This window comes from Saimiri boliviensis, chromosome X (assembly GCF_048565385.1).
Source record: "Saimiri boliviensis isolate mSaiBol1 chromosome X, mSaiBol1.pri, whole genome shotgun sequence".
In the NCBI taxonomy this organism is placed as follows: domain Eukaryota; kingdom Metazoa; phylum Chordata; class Mammalia; order Primates; family Cebidae; genus Saimiri; species Saimiri boliviensis.
The window spans coordinates 135,789,915-135,800,626 of NC_133470.1; the positions used below are offsets into that span (position 1 = coordinate 135,789,915).

The 10,712-nt window shown below is 35.3% G+C and overlaps 1 protein-coding gene and 1 pseudogene across 5 annotated transcripts in view; both read right to left on the reverse strand.

Annotated features, from left to right (window-relative positions):
* The window catches only part of DIAPH2 (diaphanous related formin 2), a 914,837-nt gene that overhangs the window by 556,008 nt on the left and 348,117 nt on the right, over nucleotides 1-10,712 (reverse strand). The gene's annotated exons all lie outside the window — the stretch shown is intronic.
* Nucleotides 5,869-10,688, reverse strand: LOC141582881 (uncharacterized; annotated as a pseudogene).

A 10,712-nucleotide genomic window follows, 5' to 3' on the forward strand; every position in this document is an offset into this window, starting at 1 on the left:
TGTGATTTGCTGTAGAAATTTAAAGTCTCTTTGAATAAATAACAATGATAATAAAAACCTATTTACATTCATATTGTTCTAACTATTATATAAGACCAAAAGCTAAATCCTGTATAGTATCTTAGGAATTTACAGAAAGTGATACTTTAAACAAAATCATTCTTTAAACCTAGAAACCATGTTACTACCTTCATTCCATGATTGTAAACTCAGAACACAGTATTCCCAATAATTTAAATTCAGCAAGCAATATTACTGAAAGTAATGAATGTACAGATATTCATTGAGACAGTGTAAAAAATAAAATAGAAATAAATGCCAACTTTTCCAAAGATAAGACAAATCAAAGGAAAAAGGACTACAAAAAAAATCATAAATCAGATGGACATATTAAATAGGCTCCTCAGGCAATGATCTAGTTTAATATCACATTCAAAGAGCATAACAAAGTTCTTCTGTTCCCTTAAGCTAAGCGAACATCTTTGTATGGTTTCCAAAACTGACACATTTGAATAAAGTCCAAAGATGACTCTAGTTTCAATGTTAATAGTAACAGTATTTTCTTTCCAGAGGAGGAAAAGAAAACCCCAAAACATGGTTCAATTATTTGTGTGTTGTTGATGTCTCATATAGATTGGGTCAATCTAAAAGAAATTCTTTTAATATACTCTCATCATTATGCTACTACTACTTAATGAACCAAGTGAGAATACATGATTATTCATAAAGCAAAAGGCAACGAAAGGAAAAAAATGACTCGAAAAGCAGCACTGATTAAAAAACATACCCAGTTCAAATACGTCAAGAAAATATTTCAGAAAGCAAGCATTGGATCTTCACTGTCATGATAAAGGGGGGAAAGGTACACCATCAATTCTAAGATATATTTTAGAGAAAATTTATTGGTTAAAACATGGAATTTTAGGAAGAATATATTTTGAGACAGACAATTTAAAAGTATATATGTTTCCACTAGCAGGGAAATCACTACGGCGCTGATAAAAAAAAAAAAAAAAAAAAAAAAAAACATTAAATGTCATGTTATAAATCTGAAGTTTTGACCTTACGCCTTAGCAACCTAATGAGTAATACATCTGACAAGCTGGTCTAATACAGTTTGGAGAGAGAGAACGAATCCTACCACTAGCTTCATTGGAAGCACCAGTAATTCAAACTACTTTTAAAGAAATAGAGCTACCTGTACAGTGTTTGCATATATAGTACGTGCTCAATTAATACGTCAAGTGCAACGGAAAGCAACTAAGTATGTGAAGCACTTTTCTGTTGCTATGACTCAGTGTATGCTTCTTTGTAAGAAGACCACTTATAAAGTAATACAAGAACGAAGGGAAAAATTTAGATGCTCAGCAGGAGAAAAGGAATTAAAATAAACATGAGTGATATCAGAAAATAAAGCAGCACATTGAATGTATGAGTTATGAATTGAATTTAAATTGAATGATTCAATTCACTGAACATGTAGAAATTTGTTTCATCAATATTATGTCCCAACTACAATAAAGATATATTCTTAAAACATCCAAGTACTACCATGCCTTTAGTAAACTCTATGAAACCCCATAATCTAATTTTTAAAGTTGAAAATGTAAATAGCAAGAACTGTTTTCTTCATCTGTAGTACTGCATAGTAGATTATTGAAGCTATTGTTTAACTGTAACTTCTTGAGGTTGAAACAGATTCTGTTTTCTCATTAAAATCCCTTGTCTATTTCTATTTGATATTTAATTTCTTATTTTATTAACTGAGTCACTGAAGCAACTCAACTAGAGTAGGAATATATGGCTGTTAAATAAATTAATAGTATTTTCCTTATGTTAGGGAAAGTATTTGCTATTTCTTCACCTCATAATTATTTTAAAAAATTAAAATTATTAATTGCAATTATGCTACTACATATGGACTCGAAATTACCTCCCATCTGGATCAAATCAATGAGACATATGTAAAAGCACGATCCTATGATTTGCCTAAAAAGTCATATCCTAATTACATTTTTAATGTTTTATCCTCTGTTAGTTTAAAAGTAACTTGCATTTTCTTGCATTCTAGTAGCAATGAGCACACACCTAGCATCCAGGTAATGGTCCCTCAAAAATTTCCCCACTAAAAATCCCAGGTTCCTCAGAGACACTGCAGATTCCTAGACTGTGTGCGAGTAGCTACAAGATGAAACTAAAATGTCTTTCTATGTCGAAAAGTAAGGTAGTGCTTAAAAAAAAAAAATGCAGTCATTTCACAAGAACAGCTTGAAGGAGCTCTCATTGGCTATATGTGGAAAAAATTTAGCACCAAATAATGCATTGCAGTAATGAATCACAAACCACTGAAAAATGGGATAACATACAGGTAACAAATCTATCAATAAGTAGTAAAATGACAAATGGGAAATGAGAGGTCTTCCTTACAGTAGAACGCTGAGTGCCAACTCCTATATGTGGAAAGAGTAACGTAACTGGCAACATAACATTTTACAACCGTTATGATAAATATTACATAACCTTGGGGAACATTTTGATGAGGAGCAAGATATTTGCATGGTCTTAAAGTATCTTCCCACACACTGCTTATTAATTCCAAGGAAAAAAAGAGTAATTAGACACTGGAAAAATTATATAATACCTTCATAAAAAATTGACTTCCCCAATGAGGGATAGACAGATATTGAGTACCTCCAAGTGTGATACCTCATCATTACCTATGCTGAATTCTGGCTGGCTAAGAATACATATCCTGAATCTAATCATAAGGAATACTATATTTCTAAAAAGGAGATTTATATTCTTCAAATGGTCGATGTCATAAAAGACAAAGAAAGAATGTCTGTGGAAATGTTCCAGATTCAGTGAGGCTGAAAAAGAAACAGAGATGGAGATGGAGACTGGAAGGAAAGAAGGCAGCAAGAGAGAGGGAGGAGGGTTCAGAAGAGGGAAAGAGAGGAGGAGAAAGAGGAGCTGAACAGCAGCTGAACCTCATACCTCACTCCAACTATTCTCTATCCCTCTGCTTCTCAGACAGCAAAGCCCCTTAAAAAATTTCTTTATTATTCTATCAGTCACTGTCTTTACATTCTCATCTCAGTTCATCCCAATTGAACTTCAGTGATAGATTTTGCAGGGGAAGATGAAGGGGCTCTTGATGGAGTGCTTCTAGATTTGTCAATGAATTACGGGGTAAGTCATCAAAAGGGTGTATATTTACATTTAAGTGTTTGTATGGCGTGTGCTTTGGGGATTTAGAGGTGAGGCATGAAAGAAGCTGAAAAAGAGAAAAAGTGAGAGATACGTACATTAAAGAGCAAGAAAAAAGATATCAGATAGTTTACAATATAAAATTAAATGCCAAATTTGTAACTTACGTTTTTTGACCAAAAAAAAAAAAAAAAGCACATATAAACCAGTTCAGTGGATTTTTCTTCTATTGCAAAATTACAAAGTGACCTTCCATGTTTGTGGCTCAATTATTCTTTTAATCTCTTAGCAGCTTTTATCTGGTTGAAATCACTTTGTGAGAGTATACATGGAGAAGAGAAGAAGGTACAGGATAGAAGCCCTGGTACATTCTATCAATTAGAGGCCTAAGAAAGCAGGAAGATCCAACAAAGCAAATTGAGGAAAGTATGGCCAAAAAAAGTAGAACAGTATGAGTCACAGAACCAAAGTAAGAAACAAACAAACGTGGTATGTTGGAAGGCTATAGTATAGGGTATTTTAGGGGTTTTTGTTTGTTTGTTTGTTTGTTTTTTGAAACAGAGTCTTACGTTATAGCCCAGGCTGGATGGAATGCGGTGGTACGATCTTGGCTTACTGCAACCTCCACCTCCTGGGTTCAAGTGATTCTCGTGTTGTTTGCAGTATTCTTTTTTTTTTTTTGAGACGGAGTTTCGCTCTCGTTGCCCAGGCTGGAGTGCAATGGCGCGATCTCGGCTCACCACAACCTCCGCCTCCCGGGTTCAGGCGATTCTCCTGCCTCAGCCTCCCGAGTAGCTGGAATTACAGGCACGCGCCACCATGCCCAGCTAATTTTTTGTATTTTTAGTAGAGACGGGGTTTCACCATGTTGACCGGGATGGTCTCGATCTCTCGACCTCGTGATCCACCCGCCTCGGCCTCCCAAAGTGCTGGGGTGACAGGCTTGAGCCACCGCGCCCGGCCTGTTTGTAGTATTCTCAATCTTGTGATATCTGTAGGTTTAAAATGATTTCCAAATACAAGGTAATATATAACTAGTCTTTTCTTGGTGTTTCTTAGTGTACTATATAATGCTGTTTTCCTAGTCTTGCTTTAAAGCAAATTATTTGAATACCTGTTTAAATATCACAGAATTAAAGGAAAACCAGAAGTATTAAATCACACCATCACCAATAGCTTAGAATCCTCTATCAAGGGGGTACAGAGACATATACCATGTAATATTATAATGTCAGTATTAAAAGCTAAGACATAATTTTCACATAAATATTTCAAATTTCTTTTTGTTAGAATCGTAGAACAAAGTCAGAAGATACCTTAAAAGTACCAAACACAACCATTTGATTTTTCAGTTTATGGAACTGAGGTCACACAGTCAGAGAACCAAGACTCCTATTAAGCCTTGTGTCACCTGCCAAAGTGTGTACTTGGTTAACTTGAGCAAACTAAAATGTTTCACGTTAAGTTCTTTATATAGCGTTACTATGAAACAGAGCAAAAACAAAGCCTATTTTATCCCTTAAGCTGTTATAACTTGTATATACGGTGTTTATTTTAACATAGATTATAATTATATATTTTTTATTTTAAAACATTCATTTATAGATAAAGAGTACTATATATGGCTAACTAAGCTTTAAAAATTCATTATAATCATGGCTAGCCATCATAAATATCACTCCACTTAAACGGTTCTCATTAAATGTACCATCTGAACTAAATACAATGGAATCCATTTTCATTGGGCTATCTCTAACAATGCATGAAGTGATTTTCATTCAGTCATCGGTTTATAAAGTAATTGGTTTGCCAATATTTAATTTTCATATGATCCTGTTGACAGAAATAAGCATTAGGTAGCATAATGCAGCTACTCCATCTTCTCCGTTTAATCTTCAGATCTCCTAGTCACTCCCCCTCATTTACTAAAGAATGTAGCAATTGACTCAGTCTTTTTGTTCACTCTAACTTCTGTTGTTTTCAGTGACTTCATCATCTGCGTCACACCTATTCTAGTCTCTCAGTTCAACTTCTCCATCTTTTCCTGAATTCAGCCTCTGCCGTTTAATCCTGTGATCATCGCACCCTGATCACCAAAAGTAATACAACCTCCCAAATCTCAGTTCCGGCACCATAACTGATGACCCTTTTTCCTATAGTTCCAGTTTAATTGATCAAGTAACCCTGCTGAACCAATTCTTAACGGTCGACGAAGCCACCAGCCCTTTGGCCCACCATCCATCATTCCTCTCCTTTCCTCACTGGCCTCCCTGTTTAGTTTAAATTCCATGGCCCAAGATATATTCCTTGACATTAGTAATCATTATTTAATGGTCTTTCCCCTTAATGGCTCTATATGTTGTTGGAGGCTTGCGTGTGTATGGCATTCTTACAAAATAACGTCATTGGGAAGAGTGGTATCACTCTAAAGTAATAATAATCAATTTCAAGGGAACACTTTCTATTACCCAGGAATGACAGTAATACTATACTGATAATTATTTCCATTTTTTTTCAAATGACCCACTTCATATCAACTGTTAGGTTTATTTGCTGGTGGCACGATTAGGGGTGGGGGGTGCCATTTGATAGTTTCCATTTTCTCATTAGTTAGGCACCCCCCACCCCTAATCGTGCCACCAGCAAATAAACCTACATTTATACCATCTCCATCTTCATCTTTCCCATTACAAAGGAGAAAATGATCCTCCTATCAAAGGTAAGTTCTTCCACATGTAGATCTAGAACTCCTCTCTTTTCTTGTTTTCACATTTTATTTTCTCTCTCTCCTACATCTTCAACTTTTTCTTTTATTCTCATCAGCATTCAAAGATATTTTAGCATTTCCCACAAAAAAAAAAAAAAAAAAAACCAACACATAAAATAGGCTGGGCACGGTGGCTGATGCCTGTAATTCCAATACTTTGAGAGGCCAAAGCAGGCAGATCACCTGAAGTCAGGAGTTTGAGACCAGGCTGGCCAACATGACGAAACTCTGTCTCTACCAAAATACAAAATTTAGCCAGGCATGGTGCTATGCACCTGTAGTAGTTCCAGCTACTCAGGAGGCTGAGGCACGAGAATCACTTGAACCCAGGAGGTGGAGGTTGCAGTAAGCCAAGATCGTACCACCGCATTCCATCCAGCCTGGGCTATAACGTGAGACTCTGTTTCAAAAAACAAACAAACAAACAAAAACCCCTAAAATACCCTATACTATAGCCTTCCAACATACCACGTTTTCCGTGCTCCTCCAGAGCCAATCTTTTCAAGAGTTAGCCAAACTGTATTCTTCAACTCACACCAACATGGCATCTAGTTCAACTCGCAGTAGCATTTGATTCATTTGATTGTATTCTCTTTCTGAGAACATTTTCTTACTTTGGTTCTATGACTCATACTGTTCTACTTTTTTTGGCCATACTTTCCTCAATTTGCTTTGTTGGATCTTCCTCCTTTCTTAGGCCTCTAATTGATAGAATGTACCAGGGCTTCTATCCTGTACCTTCTTCTCTTCTCCATGTATACTCTCACAAAGTGATTTCAACCAGATAAAAGCTGCTAAGAGATTAAAAGAATAATTGAGCCACAAACATGGAAGGTCACTGAAGTTCTTAAGAGTAGACTCTGTGGAATGATGGACATGAAAGTTCAATTGGGATGAACTGAGATGAGAATGTAAAGACAGTGACTAATAGAATAATAAAGAAATTTTTTAAGGGGCTTTGCTGTCTGAGAAGCAGAGGGATAGAGAATAGTTGGAGTGAGGTATGAGGTCAAAGGTGGTTCTTTCTATCAAGAGAGGAGACACTAGAGCATGTTACTATATTGCTGAAAATGATCCAGTTGAGAAAGGGAAAATAAACATGGCATGGAGAAAGGAGCTCAATCACTGAGGAATGGGAATCAGTGCACAAGTAAACACATTGCTCTTCCATAGACACAGGGACTCTTTTGTCCACAGTAACAGTAAATAATATGAATAAAGATACAGGACAATTTGATAGATTTTGCAGGGGAAGATGAAGGGGCTCTTGATGGAGTGCTTCTAGATTTGTCAATGAATTATGGGGTAAGTCATCAAAAGGGTGTATATTTACATTTAAGTGTTTGTATGGTGTGTGCTTTGGGGATTTAGAGGTGAGGCATGAAAGAAGCTGAAAAAGAGAAAAAGTGAGAGATACGTACATTAAAGAGCAAGAAAAAAGATATCAGATAGTTTACAATATAACATTAAATGCCAAATTTGTAACTTATGGTTTTTGACCAAAAAAAAAAAAAAAAAAAATCACATATAAACCAGTTCAGTGGATTTTTCTTCTATTGCAAAATTACAATTTCTTATTATACAGAAATGTATTTTTGGAAGATAGAACGACATGATATATTTCATTTGTCATATGTTCAAACAAAAAACCTTTTACAATGGTCCACAAGTAAAATGACACTCTTGTAGACCACGGAGTTATTCATTTTTCTTTGTACAAGTCTATTTCTGTACAGAGATGTCAAAAATTAATTGGAAGATATAAAAGCATGCAATTAATGTTGCACTATAGTAAAAACTATGCCCATTTCAAGCTTATTTCTATTATTCTATGGCTTACCATTACATGATCGGAAAGCATATGTCTTAATGTCAAGAGTAATCATTTAAAATTATATCAGGTAAACAAGTTGTATTTACAAAACCAGCAGCATGGGCTGAAATTGTTTGTCTTCCTTTTAGCATTTTAATTTAGAGTTTTCTAAATGCAAATTAGGGAAACGAAGTCTGCTCACTAGATGGTAGGTATATATATATTTTTTCTTTTTTTAATATCTCAATTGTATTAATGGCGGGTTTTTTTTTTATTGGTAGTGTATTTACATGCAGCCTTCACGCATGGCCCGCAAAATACTTTATAAATATTAAAATAATACCTACAATTTCCCTTCAACTAATTCTCTGCAAAGTACCATTAAAATTATCCTTCATAAAAGGCAAATCATTACTCTTTTTATATTAAAAAAATAAAGTGCTATTCTGGACAGCTGACTTCCCCGGCAGACAAAAACTGAGCAATATCAGAATGTGCATCCCCCTCCAGGACATAAATACAAAATAAATCCATGAAACTTAAAAGATTCCAAACTATAAAACTCTCGTTGCTTTGGCCTTTCAATTCTCAGCTCCATTTTTATTACAGGGCAACTAAAACATTACTCAGGTGAAGCAGTAAAGGGGAGTTTTGAAAAAGTCATCAAATCCTCTCTCTGTCAAGCAAAGATAGCAAAGGAGTTTGAAAGATAAAGCCTTTTGTGCAAAATAACTCATCACAGGTTCTCTAAAACTGATATGCTAAAATTCGTGAAGCTTGCTCACATTCACAGAAAGGTATTCATTGACTTAATAAACCACCAATAGGCAAAACACTTCTAATCCCAGTAACATATACAGTCATAAATTTGTGACCTTTTTAACCAAAAAAACAATGTCTTCTTGGTTTTGTGACATTTTTCACTGGATTAAACAAAATAAATCTCATTTTCAAATGGTTAAATAAGTAAGTTTTCAACTATCTCTATTCATGTCTACATATTTTAAGCTATGGATATTGCTAAATGAGTATTCTTTAAAATTTACACTCCATATACACCATGGAATACCATGCAGCCATAAAAAAGGATGAGTTCATGCCCTTTGCAGGAACATGGATTAAACTGGAAACCATCATTCTCAGAAAACTGGCACAAGAACAGAAAACCAAACACTGCATGTTCTATAAGTGGGTATTGAACAATAAGAACACAGGGACGCAGGGAGGGAAACATCACACACTGGGGCTTGTCGGGAGGAGAAGAAGGTAAGGGAGGGATAGCAGGGGGTGGAGGGACTGGGGAGGGATAATATTAGGAGAAATACCTAATGTAGATGACAGGGGGAGGGATGCAGCAAACACCATATGTAACAAACCTGCACGTTCTGGATATGTACCCCAGAACTTAGTATAATTATTAAAAATAAATAAAACAGTCAGATGCAGCCTTGTTGTGCTGCCCAGGTGGTTCTCAAACTCCTGAGTTCAGGCAACCTCAAACTCCCAAGCACCTGGGACTATAGGTATATATCACTATACCCAGCTATTTTTTTTCTACAATTTTAAATATTTTAATCTCAATACAGAACCAATAATATAAGTAGAGGAACAATCTCTCCTACCAAATATATACTACCCAAATAGTAAGTGTCCAAGAAAAACAGCTATATGCTATTTGTTGTACAGTTTTTCAACTAAAAGATGCCAGGGAGATTCCATGATTACCACAAGTAATTGGATCCACTGAAGATTTATACTGGCAAAAATATAGACGTCACACTAGTATGATTTAAAAGTCCAAGTATTAATATTTATCTAATTAAACCTTAACCAAATTCCGTATTTTCTCTATTGGGGAAAGCTTTTCCTAATGTGATTTTTCTATTGTTATGAATCTTCCAGTTCATTTTTGTTCAGCCCACACCCTGTCACAGCACTCATCAATCTTTTGTTGGTTACCAACATTAAATAAAATTTTTAAATAAAAAAAAAAACACTACACTCCAAGTTTGCTTAAAAATTAAAACATCTTCAATGGATTTTATGCCTACTTAAAATGGATTTATTTTTATATATTTTAACAAACTATACTGAGTTCCAAATTTTAGCAGGGTTTCACAACATAAACTCACTTAACATTTGCCTCAATGCAATTCAAGTAGCAAACACAATAAACAATAAAAAGCAATAGTTTCTCCACTTGAATGACAATAATTACTTCATTTATTTGTTATTTATGACTATAAAAGTTGGATTGACTTCACAAAACAGAATTGAGCAGAAATAGTATTTCAGTTTTTCTAACACACATACACATGCATACATACATGCACACATGAGAAAAGTTGGTATGATAGTAAAACTCAAAAACCAAACATTCATTACCTTAAAATGTAACACAGTCAAAGGACTTCTGATCAGATTTTATTTTAAATGACTGACTCATCTACTTTCTGAATTTTATTTTATGACTTTAGCAATGGTCTGATATTCACTCTCAAAACATAAATCAGAAGCCTGAGAGAAAGCGAATAAAATACTAGCTTCCCAATCTACACAGAAAAAGGATTATAGTTCTACCTTTAACATGAAAATTTTCAAAGCACAGCCATTAGCCATGAAAAGAAATCATTTTCATGTTCAACAAATTCATCTAAGAAACATGAGAAATACATTTATAGATCAAGAAGAACTTCAGGCCAGGCACAGTGGCTCAAGCCTGTAATCCCAGCACTTTGAGAGGCTGAGGCGGGTGAATCACGAGGTCAAGAGATCGAGACCATCTTGGTCAACAAGGTGAAAGGCCGTCTCTACTAAAAATACAAAAAAAATTAGCTGGGCATGGTGGCGCGTGCCTGTAATCCCAGCTACTCGGGAGGCTGAGGCAGGAGAATTGCCTGAACCCAGGAGGCGGAGGTTGCG